Raw genomic sequence first — 14373 nt, forward strand, 5'->3', positions numbered from 1 at the left:
TTATGCATGCGTCCTATTTAGGTCCTGTTTCTATATGAGAAGACTTTTATGTTAACACAATACCATCATCTTTGAATTTCTTTAACCAACACACAATAAATAACATAATGAACCACAAAAGACAGACATAATAGAACTGAAGTTTGAATTATACTATACCTTTGATATCACTAGAACCACATTCTAATGATATTTTAAAGTATTGAATCTTTATCTACTGTGCATGAAAACAGAACCGATTATGTGAGCCCTATTCTAAGATATGTAGCATGAATGGAAAAGATTAAATATACTTGAACATTGCCCAAGTAGGTCAGAGAGTTACAGCTTGGGCACTGATCCTGCAAAGCAAACACTAGTAAGGACTCCAGCACCCTTGCAGAGATCCACTGAAATCAATGGGACTACCTGAATGAAGCTAGTCATTTGCATAGGTGTTTGCAGGACTATATTCGGGAGTGTGAGAATCAGAATTTTATTTCATTCTCTATGAATTAGACTAGTTATATATTACTTTGACCTTTTCAATATTCTATTATAGGATTGGATGATCAGTGTACTCCCCCTTTCTCTGTGCTTGCCAATCATTCTGTTTAGTACATTTAGGGTCCTAGCCTACTCTCTTTGACTTCAAAAAGTGCAGGATCATGCCCTTAGTAACAGGATGCACCAATTTTATCATGAATGACCAGGGTCAATGAGGACCACACCTAGACATCAGGAACTTTATTAATTCCTTAACAGGATAACTTCTCAGCACAACTTTTACTGACAGCAGTGAAGGGGAGAGGCCATAGATACACCTTCGATCACCTGCCTTTCTTCATTTTGATGCTCAGATCCAGAGCAGTACAATTGCAGAGCTTAACAGCTGTTTAAAACCAAGGTCCTACCAGAGCTCATATGACTAACAAGGCCTAAACATTGCCTGCAACCCAGAGCAGCCTACTGACTAAGAAACCCCATGGCATTGCAGAATGGCTCATCACAGAGCTAACCTCTTTTCCTGAGAAATGCGTGTTGATGCCTAATTCTCAGAGAAAGGATGATGACTTTTTCACAACCACCTGCTTTCTCTGGTTTTGGAAGAATTAACCATCCAAACTAATATCTACCCTGTTAAAGAGGGGGGTTTGACATCCCTGCTGCTCAAAGTTGTGATCCTGTGAAATAAACAATATATCAATACATCAAAGAAAATCTATGCTGGTTTGACAACAAACAGCTAAAATAGACCACGTAGTTCTCAGAATGCCTGTGCTAACAGACTGTAGAAGTCCTCAAACTCCATAGGATGCCAGTGCAAAATGACTGTAGAAGTCCTCAAAGTCAATAGGAAGCCCATAAAATTCTTCCAGGGCTATCAATCTCCATGTCATCTGTGATGAAGTCCATCTGTACCTGGACACATATCCACATAACAACTGCAGGCCAGGTTACCCATGCAAATTGCCAGCTGGAATTGCAGTGTCCTGTGAAACCCAAAATACAACCTGCAAACCAAACTGCAAACTCATTAACGCTGTCCACCGATAACAACCAAGATAGGGGAGGAAGGGTGGGCTTTGCAGTGGAGAGCAGAGCAGGAAGGGGCTTTCTTCTGCCTGGCTTGCTATTATCAACTTCCCTGTGCCCCAGCCAGCTAACCCAAGAACCTGTTGTAGGGAATATGACTACCCAAGGAGAGCAATCTCTTAGTGGAAGCGCCCCATTGGCTGAATGTTGCAACAGGGCATTTTGGGGTATGGACTGCCCTCCAGGCCCTGCCCCATATTCTCATGCTGTCTGGGAAGGCCAACATGCCCTATCACTATGCCCCTTTTCTATGACACTGACTAATGAACTCTGTATAATGTCTGTCTTGTATAAACTACATTGTTGCTCCATTTTGTAATTATTGCTGTTTTGCTGATGAATGGACTAGAGTGTCACATGTTAGCAATATTATTCTGATATCTTTTGAACTGATTTAGATTCTAGGCTGTGGGAAAGCGAGGGAGCTTGGATTTCTAGTCAGACTTTCATCCATGCTAACTCTGCAGTCACTCCAAAGATTAAATCTAATAATATATATCCAACATTTAAATTGCAGGGAGTGTAGGAAGAAAAGTAGGTAGAAGAATAGGTGTGGTAGGATGATATATCCTTTCTCCCTTTCTAGGTAAGGAGGTTCATAGGTTATATAATGGTTGCTGGAAAGTGATTATTAACTAATTTCCATATTTCATGAAGCTTGTGGTGGAAGGTCTTAGTGATTCTGGATCCAATACTAATTTCCACTACTATCCATTTACATGGCTCTCACAAAGTAAAGCCACTTTAAAGTATGTGTAAATGTAATTTATCAACGGCCTGCCTCTGAAAGTTTCCATCACAGAAACCTCCAGCTACCTGGAATTCTGAACACAAAGTTGCACAGTGCTACACTCTCAACTTGGCATCTTCATCTGGTGTTCACTTTGGAAGAACAGTTGTGCAGTCCTTGTTTAATCAGCAATCTTCAGCTCAACCTTCCTGAGGAATCTACTGCTCACTGAATGCCCACAAGTGGGAATATGCAAAAGCCACTTTAATAAACAAAAAAAATGATTATTTATCATGGTAAATGGTTGTTTGAATTCTGCCTCTGTATAATCGAAGTACTCACCCTACTTTCCCCTTATGGGCTTCTTGGATTTGTCAAAGGAACTGCATCAGCTGGTGCCACGAAAGGATGGCTCCAATGAGCAATGCTTTGTAAAAGATTCTTGAAGGTCATTGCTGGGGGGGGCATTGCACTTTCTGTAAGTGCAAATATACAAGGTGACACTCTTAAGGAACTAACTCTCATGGTAAGTAACCACGGTAATTGTTTTTGGAGGTGTGAGGGGGGTGTTGAGGAGGGAAGGTGAAATTCCAAATCCAGCTGCAACTGTAGCAAATAGTCCGTATTTTTATAATGGGATGAGCCAGCTTGCCCTCCCTGCCAGATACAAAGACTCTTGAACTTTGAAATGTTTGAAATCCAGGTTCAGACCTGGATCTGGCCTTTACAGCATTGTCCTATCTCTAATCAACAAACAGTTTCGCACAGAAACCAAGCATCTCTCTCATAATCAGAAATAATGAAGTGAAACTAAGGAATATTCAGAAAATTGTAGAACCAAATAACATAGGGTTAGGGCACTTTTAGAGCAGCATAAATCCTATTTTAGAATTTATCACCATTTTCTGTATTTAAATCTTTTCCCTTAATAAAAGCTCAGGAGTACTGCTAAAATTTGAAATTAAGCCACATGAAATATGTAGGGAAGGCAAGAAAATGTAGAGGCCTGTTGGTGAAAGAATAATTAATAAAGGACAAATGTTGGTGATTATCTTGGAGCTATAAAGTAGGAATCTTTGATATGGTTTCTATCTCTCTTGCCATAATCTGAATGCTCCACTTCTATACCACCTTCCAAGAATAGAGCTTGCAGAGATGATGAACACTCTGGTGTTCTTCAGGAAATATGTAATCATAAAGACATTTCAAATGACATTCATGAATCCTGTAAATCAGTCCCCAATTTTTTTATAAGTTGCCAACAAATCTGTTCCAATTTTCTGTCCTTTGTGACTATGTATTTTCTCCGTGTGTTGGTTGCCATTATGCAAGCCTGGCATCCCAGAATTAGATTGCATGGAAAAAGGTAGAATGATTTCATATGTAGCACTAGGAATGTTTAGTATTTTCTAGAAAAAGCTGTGGATTGTCATTAACTGACAAACATTCCGCTGCCAAATTCTTGCAAGAATTGTATTTGTTGTCTGATGCCAAACAGCCTCTTTAAATGCTAATGAACAAAGTATGGCATGCATTCTGTTCTTGATGGATTATGCCTATACCTTCTGTGGTCAACAGAAGGGGAATTCCCGGCCCATATGATTTTCATTCTGGAACACTCATCTCTTCTCTGCTTACAAGCCACTAAGCACTCAATAGATAAGTCAATCTTTTTTTAAAATTTAAATATAGCCTCCCCACCTTAACTTCTATGTATAAAATCTGAAGAAACTATGCCAAGTTGCTTACTATATGTGTTTTGTTTTCTTTAGAGAATTAAACTCAGAACTTTAATATCATTGATGTTCACTGTATAATGATACTCTTGTTAAATTAAAATGTGAATGTTTCATAAATAGCTGATTCACATGTTTTTCTTTACCTCTTTGGAGATGGATTTAGGGAGTTATATTCTTAAAATGTCTGCTTTATTGTTTTTCATAATTTCCTGCTACTGAAAGAACTAACTTGTTGAAGAAATACATGAAAGATTCTTCTCTGAATGTACTGTTACCACACGTACGTATGATTCATAGGCAGTAGGAGGCAAAAGTCTGAATGCACAGGTCCCTATATAAAACCTGATATCTCTCACCTCAGCTTTGCCATTGAATTCAAACATTTCCTAAATAATAGCAAGTGTTATATTCAAATGTTCTGTATCAACGGAAAATTTTAGTACTATATGACTTTTTACTTCCCTTTCATAAATTGCTGTTAGATTGCTGATCACCTGATTGAGATATGTTGGAAAGGAAGGAATGTCCGAACATATCACACGACCAGTCAAGTAGCTGCAACAGGGACCGTATAATCCAGCTTTATTTCATATGCACAAATGGAAATTAACATATAATATGATCTCTGGTAGAAAAAAGGTTGTGTTTGTGTATGTATACTCTCTCCTCCGGGGGACTGAGTCATCTATCTGCCGCCCTGACCGGGAAAACCGAGAAGTCTGCTGCTTGCCAGGGGCTAAGATTCGCGATGTGACGGAGAGACTGCCGAGACTCATCAAGCCCTCGGATCGCTATCCCTTCCTGCTTCTCCACGTGGGCACCAATGATACTGCCAAGAATGACCTTGAGTGGATCACTGCAGACTACGTGGCTCTGGGAAGAAGGATAAAGGAGTTTGAGGCGCAAGTGGTGTTCTCGTCCATCCTCCCAGTGGAAGGAAAAGGCCTGGGTAGGAACCGTCGAATCGTGGAAGTCAATGAATGGCTAAGCAGGTGGTGTCAGAGAGAAGGCTTTGGATTCTTTGACCATGGGATGGTGTTCCATGAAGGAGGAGTGCTGGGCAGAGACGGGCTCCACCTTACGAAGAGAGGGAAGAGCATCTTTGCGAGCAGGCTGGCTAACCTAGTGAGGAGGGCTTTAAACTAGGTTCACCGGGGGAAGGAGACCAAAGCCCTGAGGTAAGTGGGAAAGCGGGATACCGGGAGGAAACACAGGCAGGAACGTCTGTGAGGGGAGGGCTCCTGCCTCATACTGAGAATGAGGGGCGATCAACAGGTTATCTCAAGTGCTTATATACAAATGCACAAAGCCTTGGAAACAAGCAGGGAGAACTGGAGGTCCTGGTGATGTCAAGGAATTATGACGTGATTGGAATAACAGAGACTTGGTGGGATAACTCACATGACTGGAGTACTGTCATGGATGGTTATAAACTGTTCAGGAAGGACAGCCAGGGCAGAAAAGGTGGGGGAGTAGCACTGTATGTAAGGGAGCAGTATGAATGCTCAGAGCTCCGGTACGAAACTGCAGAAAAACCTGAGTGTCTATGGATTAAGTTTAGAAGTGTGAGTAACAAGAGTGATGTAGTGGTGGGAGTCTGCTATAGACCACCGGACCAAGGGGATGAGGTGGATGAGTCTTTCTTCCAGCAGTTCGCAGAAGCTACTAGATCGCACGCCCTGGTTCTCATGGGTGACTTTAATTTTCCTGATATCTGCTGGGAGAGCAATACAGCGGTGCATAGACAATCCAGGAAGTTTTTGGAAAGCGTAGGGAACAATTTCCTGGTGCAAGTGCTAGACGAGCCAACTGGGGGGGAGCTTTTCTTGACCTGCTGCTCACAAACCGGGAAGAATTAGTGGGGGAAGCAAAAGTGGATGGGAATCTGGGGGGCAGTGACCATGAGTTGGTTGAGTTCAGGATCCTGACGCAGGGAAGAAAGGTAAGCAGCAGGATACGGACCCTGGACTTCAGGAAAGCAGACTTTGACTCCCTCAGGGAACGGATGGGTAGGATCCCCTGGGGGACTAACATGAAGGGGAAAGGAGTCCAGGAGAGCTGGCTGTATTTCAAGGAATCCCTGTTGAGGTTACAGGGACAAACCATCCCGATGAGTCGAAAGAATAGTAAATATGGCAGGTGACCAGCTTGGCTTCACAGTGAAATCCTAGCGGATCTTAAACATAAAAAAGAAGCTTACAAGAAGTGGAAGGTTGGACATATGACCAGGGAAGAGTATAAAAATATTGCTCGGGCATGTAGGAATGAAATCAGGAGGGCCAAATCGCACCTGGAGCTGCAGCTAGCAAGAGATGTCAAGAGTAACAAGAAGGGTTTCTTCAGGTATGTTGGCAACAAGAAGAAAGCCAAGGAAAGTGTGGGCCCCTTACTGAATGAGGGAGGCAACCTAGTGACAGAGGATGTGGAAAAAGCTAATGTACTCAATGCTTTTTTTGCCTCTGTCTTCACGAACAAGGTCAGCTCCCAGACTGCTGCGCTGGGCATCACAGCATGGGGAGTAGATGGCCAGCCCTCAGTGGAGAAAGAGGTGGTTAGGGACTATTTAGAAAAGCTGGATGTGCACAAATCCATGGGGCCGGACGAGTTGCATCTGAGAGTGCTAAAGGAATTGGTGGCTGTGATTGCAGAGCCATTGGCCATTATCTTTGAAAACTCGTGGCGAACGGGGGAAGTCCCAGACGACTGGAAAAAGGCTAATGTAGTGCCAATCTTTAAAAAAGGGAAGAAGGAGGATCCTGGGAACTACAGGCCAGTCAGCTTCACCTCAGTCCCTGGAAAAATCATGGAGCAGGTCCTCAAAGAATCAATCCTGAAGCACTTACATGAGAGGAAAGTGATCAGGAACAGTCAGCATGGATTCACCAAGGGAAGGTCATGCCTGACTAATCTAATCGCCTTTTATGATGAGATTACTGGTTCTGTGGATGAAGGGAAAGCAGTGGATGTATTGTTTCTTGACTTTAGCAAAGCTTTTGACACGGTCTCCCACAGTATTCTTGTCAGCAAGCTAAAGAAGTATGGGCTGGATGAATGCACTATGAGGTGGGTAGAAAGTTGGCTAGATTGTCGGGCTCAACGGGTAGTGATCAATGGCTCCATGTCTAGTTGGCAGCCGGTGTCAAGTGGAGTGCCCCAGGGGTCGGTCCTGGGGCCGGTTTTGTTCAATATCTTCATAAATGATCTGGAGGATGGTGTGGATTGCACCCTCAGCAAATTTGCGGATGATACTAAACTAGGAGGAGTGTAGATACGCTGGAGGGCAGGGATAGGATACAGAGGGACCTAGACAAATTGGAGGATTGGGCCAAAAGAAATCTGATGAGGTTCAATAAGGATAAGTGCAGGGTCCTGCACTTAGGACGGAAGAACCCAATGCACGGCTACAGACTAGGGACCGAATGGCTAGGCAGCAGTTCTGCGGAAAAGGACCTAGGGGTGACAGTGGACGAGAAGCTGGATATGAGTCAACAGTGTGCCCTTGTTGCCAAGAAGGCCAATGGCATTTTGGGATGTATAAGTAGGGGCATAGCGAGCAGATGGAGGGACGTGATCGTTCCCCTCTATTCGACATTGGTGAGGCCTCATCTGGAGTACTGTGTCCAGTTTTGGGCCCCACACTACAAGAAGGATGTGGATAAATTGGAGAGAGTCCAGCGAAGGGCAACAAAAATGATTAGGGGTCTGGAACACATGACTTATGAGGAGAGGCTGAGAGAACTGGGATTGTTTAGTCTGCAGAAGAGAAGAATGAGGGGGGATTTGATAGCTACTTTCAACTACCTGAGAGGTGGTTCCAGAGAGGATGGTTCTAGACTATTCTCATTGGTAGAAGAGGACAGGACAAGGAGTAATGGTCTCAAGTTGCAGTGGGGGAGGTTTAGGTTGGATATTAGGAAAAACTTTTTCACCAAGAGGGTGGTGAAACACTGGAATGCGTTACCTAGGGAGGTGGTAGAATCTCCTTCCTTAGAAGTTTTTAAGGTCAGGCTTGACAAAGCCCTGGCTGGGATGATTTAATTGGGGATTGGTCCTGCTTTGAGCAGGGGGTTGGACTAGATGACCTCCTGAGGTCCCTTCCAACCCTGATATTCTATGATTCTATGATTCTATGTGTATGTAGTGAAAGAGAGAGAATATGAAAATATTTAATCAAATCACAGGTGCTCTGTTTTTGTGATAACCTAGGATTTAGTTCTCTGAACATCACATTTATAAGGAAAGAACATGCCCTCTCTTGCTGAGTAATCAGAGGTGGGCCTGAAAAGGAACCTCCAGTCTGCACCTCTCCAAAGACACACACTTCTGGGATGACTTTGAAATCAAATCTGCTTGTATAGTTTTGGTTGGACATCACAAAAAAAGTCATCACCATAACTAGAATGAAATTACACCTTTGTCAACACTCTCAGAGAGGCCAAATATTCAAAAAAGTTAGCATTGGAAAAGGCCTATTACTTCATCTCTTCTATCTCCCGTACAGTTCAGCGTTTAAGACTGCTCTCTTTTCTACACTGGCTGTACAACCCTGTCACCGTGGAGAGGATGAACTTCAGTTTAGCTTGAAACAAGTTGGTGCAGCAGTATAGGTTAGCTTGACCTACTGCTGTTTGTGCTATATCTATTCTATTGATAAAAAGAAAGCTTCAGAACCAATGGATGTCAGTCTAGCAATACCTTTCATCTGTTCTAAAAAAATACCAGGACAACACTCTGATTTCTATGTAATTTGCTGGAACAGCAGGACACTCTAATGAAGCTGGGACATACCTTGTCACTCTGTATTTAGCAGTAATAAAATAGGGGAAACTAATGATGAACTTGCTTATGAGTATCAATATTACAAGAAAACAAGCTGTTCTGATAGCCTCTCCCATTTGACAAGAGCAATTTTTCTAGTCTTTTAGCTATTTATAGTAAGACCTTTATATGTTCAAACTAATTAATAAGTGAGATCAATTTCATGAAATTTTTTCTTGTTCATAACCACTTAATCATTCAATTTTAGAAAAATTTTAAAGGCCATGTCTAAAATAGATTTGCACCTATGTCCCCAATGTGAATTTTTCATTCCTTGCAGCACGCAATAGGTACTATATCATGACCTTTTTTCTGTTTTTGGAACAGGGATTAGAATAATACATTTGACCCTTTATAGTTACCTAGGAGAGATGCTAGTCCCCATCTTCAATAAAGTGAAATATGTTTCAAGTGTCCCAAGGTTAAGGCCATGACTTTAAACTATTTAACACAAACTACCATGCTGATTCACTTCGGTTAGAGTCTACACAGTTTCTTTTATGAGACTGCATTATATATACTTCATCATAACAATTTCTTATCCACAATACAATTAAGGGAAATATTTTGCATTACAAACAAAGCAGGTTAACCTGGTCACGCTGTGCATTATAACAAAATTTATGGCTGCATAAATAGCAGTGTAAACTTACAGAAAGACTGGTAATTATAGTGCCATTGATGGGCTTTGTTGCTTTAATTCTGAGGCAGCCAGAATGATTAAACTGAATCTTAATCGACTTCTCCATTAAAAATGCTGGCAGAGAAGCTCCTTTAACCTTTTTCATTGATTGAACACAACAATCACCATTCAATTATAATGCAAAAGGACATTTGTTATAATGTACAAAAGATGCATGAGCCATTTCCTTTTACTGAAGACAATCAATGAGATGACTCCTTCCACAGAGAAGGTGAGGTTTCTGTACCTGGAAGAGTGCTAAAGTCAAAGCTGAACTCAAGTGACCTCAAAACATGACAATTTTCAGGGAACTGAATTTTGCAGTACAATACTAAAAAAATAACACTGCTCAGTGAACAAAGGTTTCGTATTCCAACATGAAGAATAAACATTTTCCTAAAAGAATTAATATAATAAGAATAAAGAATTTGAAGTAAATTAGTTGAATTTAACTGTAGTTTTCTATTTTCTAAAACATTAGGTGATAGATTAAATAATTTTATAAATAAATTTAGGAATTTTTAGGCCATATTTTCAGCTGATGTCATACTGTCCTCTAAATTCATTTGAGGATACTACTTTATCATATGCATTTGTGCATCTCATTGGCCATCTGTATCAGGAAATATATGTTTTATGTACATAAAAGGGATTATGTGCATTTTCATAGACAAAGTTGGAAGCCATGCTTGGGAATGTGGCACTTACAATTATTTCACTACTATTTGCACAACCAATGTTTTCCCCCTTTTAACTGGGAAAAATTTGAATCTAGAATAGCATGCACCCAATCTCACCAAATAAAGATAATGTAGTGACAGCTCTCAGGCTTTTCAAGCAACTATATACATAAATTATACATTTAAGAAAATAGCCCTAATATATCTGCACAAAATTCAGGACTTTGATAAAAGTGATTGATTGTAATTTATATTCTTTTTTCCTTAAATAAACTGAAGTCTCCCAAAGGAATATAAAGGACACAATGCATCATACACTCTTGTTCAACCAAACAGCAAGCGCAAATTTTTTTAAGAGCCAGATTCTCCTGCTTTTCACTGTACTGTTGGTGAGACCTAGGCCCAAAGATGGTATATTTGGCCCTGAAAAAATCACCCCCATTTAAGGGAGATCTAGTAGTGTGGAGCTGTCATAAAGGTTCTTATATCATTCTCACGTCTAGTTACTAGAACAGCAGGAGAAAGGAGGTTTGGTTGGAAGAAAGGAGGAATGGTTAGGGCGTTGCTAAATTCTATGTCCATTCTCAGCTGTGGTTTAGGCTCCTTTTGATCGTTAGTAGCCAGTATAAGGTAGACCAGCCCCAAGGTTGCTCTAACTCAGGAGAGTGAACATTGCTTAGTGGCAGCAGGATCAGGGGAGCTTTAAGTGACCTTTTCATCCCCTTTCCCTGTCTTGTGGTAGATACACTTCAGCTGTAGCTGAGAATCTGGCCCTAAGTGTGCAATTATCAGCAATGACATGCAAAACCATGAACGTAAAGGAATAGACTTATTTTCAGAAGTGTAATAGAAAGGAAAGGATTTCTCTTGTTTTATGTCTGCGCATTTAGTAGGGAGCCTAAACCTGCAGTCCTTATTCAAGCAACCATCTTGCAATTTGTCATTAAGAGACCCTCTTGCCGTGGGTTGCTAATATGAGGCACCATTAAAAACTGGTGTCTGTTATCTCACTGGAGTCACTTGCCTTAGAAGTGTATTATCCTTTTTATATTTTATTTTGTGTTTATTTGAAAGATTGAAATAATATAACTTACTTGGGACAAAAATCCACACTAACTAAGGAAAATGTAGATGGAAAATGAGGGGGTGTCCATTGTGGAGCTTCCTCTAATTGTTCCAGGCATGGGGATGCTCCCTGTGGAATGAGCAGCAATTCTATCCCTAGAAGATACATATCCCCTGCTTAGCACATATGCCAGAAGTTCTACAGGAGCCTGGGGCCATCAGTCCAGACACACTGCGTGGGCTGAGGTGCTCTGATGGCCCCCTCTCTTTTTCATTTCCTTCCTGATATTGTGGCCTATTACAGCTGAACTGCTAGAGGATTCTTCCAGTCAATGAAGCTATCTATGGACTCGTCTAGTGTAGGTAAGCCCTAATTTTACCTCTTCTGTAGCTGATAAAACATGGAGATACAATTTAACTTATTTTCCAGATAGATGTTTCTGCTACATCAGATGTTAAAAGTGCCACAACACAATACTCCCCTTTCTCAATCATTGCATTCATTTCCCAGTAGAGCTCACCATCTGCTACTGATATCTGCCTGGGTAGGAATTTCCTCTTCCTCTTTCAAATACCACTCCAACTTCTTCCACAAACAAAGAATTGTCAAGAAGTATCTTTCAAAATTCAGAAGGAAAACTTGCCTTATCCATAGTTTTATATCAATGGGGTAGGAAGGAGAAAGAAACTTGCCTTTTCTATGTTTCAAAATCCTGAAGAATTACCCCCAAACATTGTGATTGTCATTCTCTCCTCATTTAACTCCTTCTACAATAAACAAAAACAAATACATTTCTGCCACAGTGCCCATAAGAAATAAAGTCTAAGCACTATCCATTACTATATCTTCTAGTGCATCCTGTCTTTTTATCTCTCTTTTTGATTGTAACCCTTACAAGGCAGAGACAGTCTATTATTGTGTTTTATAGAATGCCAAGCAAATTGTTGTCACCACTCAAATAATATTTATTATTAATAATATCCAGCAGACAGGTATTTTCCTGCTTGTATTGACCTGAATTTATAAGCTGGTTTTCATTATGGCTCTCCAATGACCTGACCAGAAGATATTTAAGTTCTTGTCCCAATTCAGGCAACAGGATAAGAACTCAGAGAGTTCAACATCGTGAGCAGACCGTCGGGGTGTGTGGTGAGGACATATACTGAGGACAATACCAACATTTCAAGATTGTTATTAAAAGGAATTAAATAATAATCAAAGATATAAAACACAGAGCCACAAAGTAATACTACAATTCTATAGTCCCTGCTGGTAACGTTTCTATTCTAAAAGACTATTTAAAATAGCATACTCACCTTCCCTGGAGACCTGATAGTGGGAGACAGAGGACCAGCCTCATCTCTGGCATGCCCAATGAATTTGATGGTCCAGGCTCCCCAAGTTGGTTGTGATCAGGTTGAGTGTTGAGTAGCTAAACTATGTTACCAAAGCTAAGCTGATAGCTTAACAGAAGATAGAAAGAGTGACCCCCTCTGCATTGTTTGCCCTTTTATAGGGTCCTGGCAATGCCCTGAATATTCATATCGATGCTCAACCTACCATGCCCAAATCTTATATCCTCACCCAGATAAACCTTTTGGTACACTTATTCTATAGGCTAATATATTATGACATACCCCATATTCATACATATTAATATCAATTATCTCATCCCCAAAATGGTTACCTTTGGCCTAAATCATGACTTCCACGTTCTGCAGTGTACCCTGTGTTTACTGGTCTGTTTCAGATTCACGGTAAATGCATTCAGTTCTCTGTTCAGTTCTCCATTCAGTTCCTCAAAGATAAAAGGGGTAACCGGTAGGATATTTATCTATGGCAAAGGTTACAAACACTTACGCTACTTTACTGTAGCTTAATCATACAGGATACAGGCATGTAGGTTCCTTGTGTTACAGCCAAATATTATGAGTAATGTATACTGGAATTTGGTATAAACAAAACCCTAAGCAAGTAACAATATAATCAGTCAAACCAATAGCGTCAACACATTATGCAATATAGCAAACTACAGACTAGCCTCATGGGCTACACTTGCATACAAGGGCTTGTTTAATACTCTGGAATAGCTATTCCTGATTATCTATTCCTGATCAATTCCATGGGTGGACACTCTTATTCTGGAATAATTGTGGCTTATTCTTTGTAAGTGAATTAACCTAATTCAGAATAAGTCATGCCTATTCTAGAATAAGAGTGGTTACATATGTGATTTATCAGAAATAGTTAATCCACTTTAAATCACACCCAACTTTATTCTGGATTAATTTTCATGTGTAAACAAGGTTGTAGTAAAACAAACCATGTATGCTATTTATGAGAAATGCATTATTTCAGATATTTTGTAATATCATGATAAATAGAAAAATAAAAAAACCCTATATGCAAAGTCACTATGTGATCATGTAATTAAAGACTATATCATAATGCATATGTACAAGGTGCACAAATAACCTTATTTCCAACTCTTGAGTGCTTGATTTTGCAACCTTAACATTCTTTTAATATAGATTTTTGGTTTGTTTGTTTTGATATAATTTCCTAAAATTCTAACAAGCAAACTTAAAAATCAGAAAATCCATTGTATGGAATAATGTCCTCCAGTATCAATCATTAGCTGGGTTGGAACCTGCAGATCCACAGCACAGTCCACTAACTAACTGATTTAAAGGAGAAACTGAAAGCAGTAATAGGCTGTTATTTTTATGCAGACATTGCACAAGAGGGAGATAGAGACTCACACGTTACTAAAGGGTTTCACAGCTATTTACTACACAGCAAAGGAGTGTTGAGATTCCAGAATAATGGATTTAATTCCAGGTTCTGCAGGGGATTGTACTTGACTTATTGTAAAGTTCCCTGTCCCTCTGCTCTGCAGCCTGTCCCCCTCTATTTCTTTCCCCCAACCCCCCATTCCATGCCTTTCTTCTCCTCTGCTCTCCGCTGCTCCGAACCATGGAGGTGGTAGAGCTTCTCCTTGAAATGGTTATGGGCAAAACAATGTATTTTCCTTAATCTCATTTTTGAAACAGTTGAACCATTTCAACTGAGACTTAAAAATA

The 14373-nt window shown here is 40.4% G+C and overlaps 1 long non-coding RNA gene across 1 annotated transcript in view; it reads right to left on the bottom strand.

Annotated features, from left to right (window-relative positions):
• Positions 1-12977: 12977 nt before the first annotated feature.
• The window catches only part of LOC141982250 (uncharacterized), a 61237-nt gene continuing 59841 nt past the window's right edge, over positions 12978-14373 (bottom strand). The window contains exon 3 of the long non-coding RNA XR_012637995.1: positions 12978-13088. This is a non-coding gene — a long non-coding RNA (uncharacterized LOC141982250). The remainder of the gene's footprint in view (positions 13089-14373) is intronic.

The sequence above is a fragment of the Natator depressus genome, chromosome 1 (genome assembly GCF_965152275.1).
Source record: "Natator depressus isolate rNatDep1 chromosome 1, rNatDep2.hap1, whole genome shotgun sequence".
NCBI classification, from domain to species: domain Eukaryota; kingdom Metazoa; phylum Chordata; order Testudines; family Cheloniidae; genus Natator; species Natator depressus.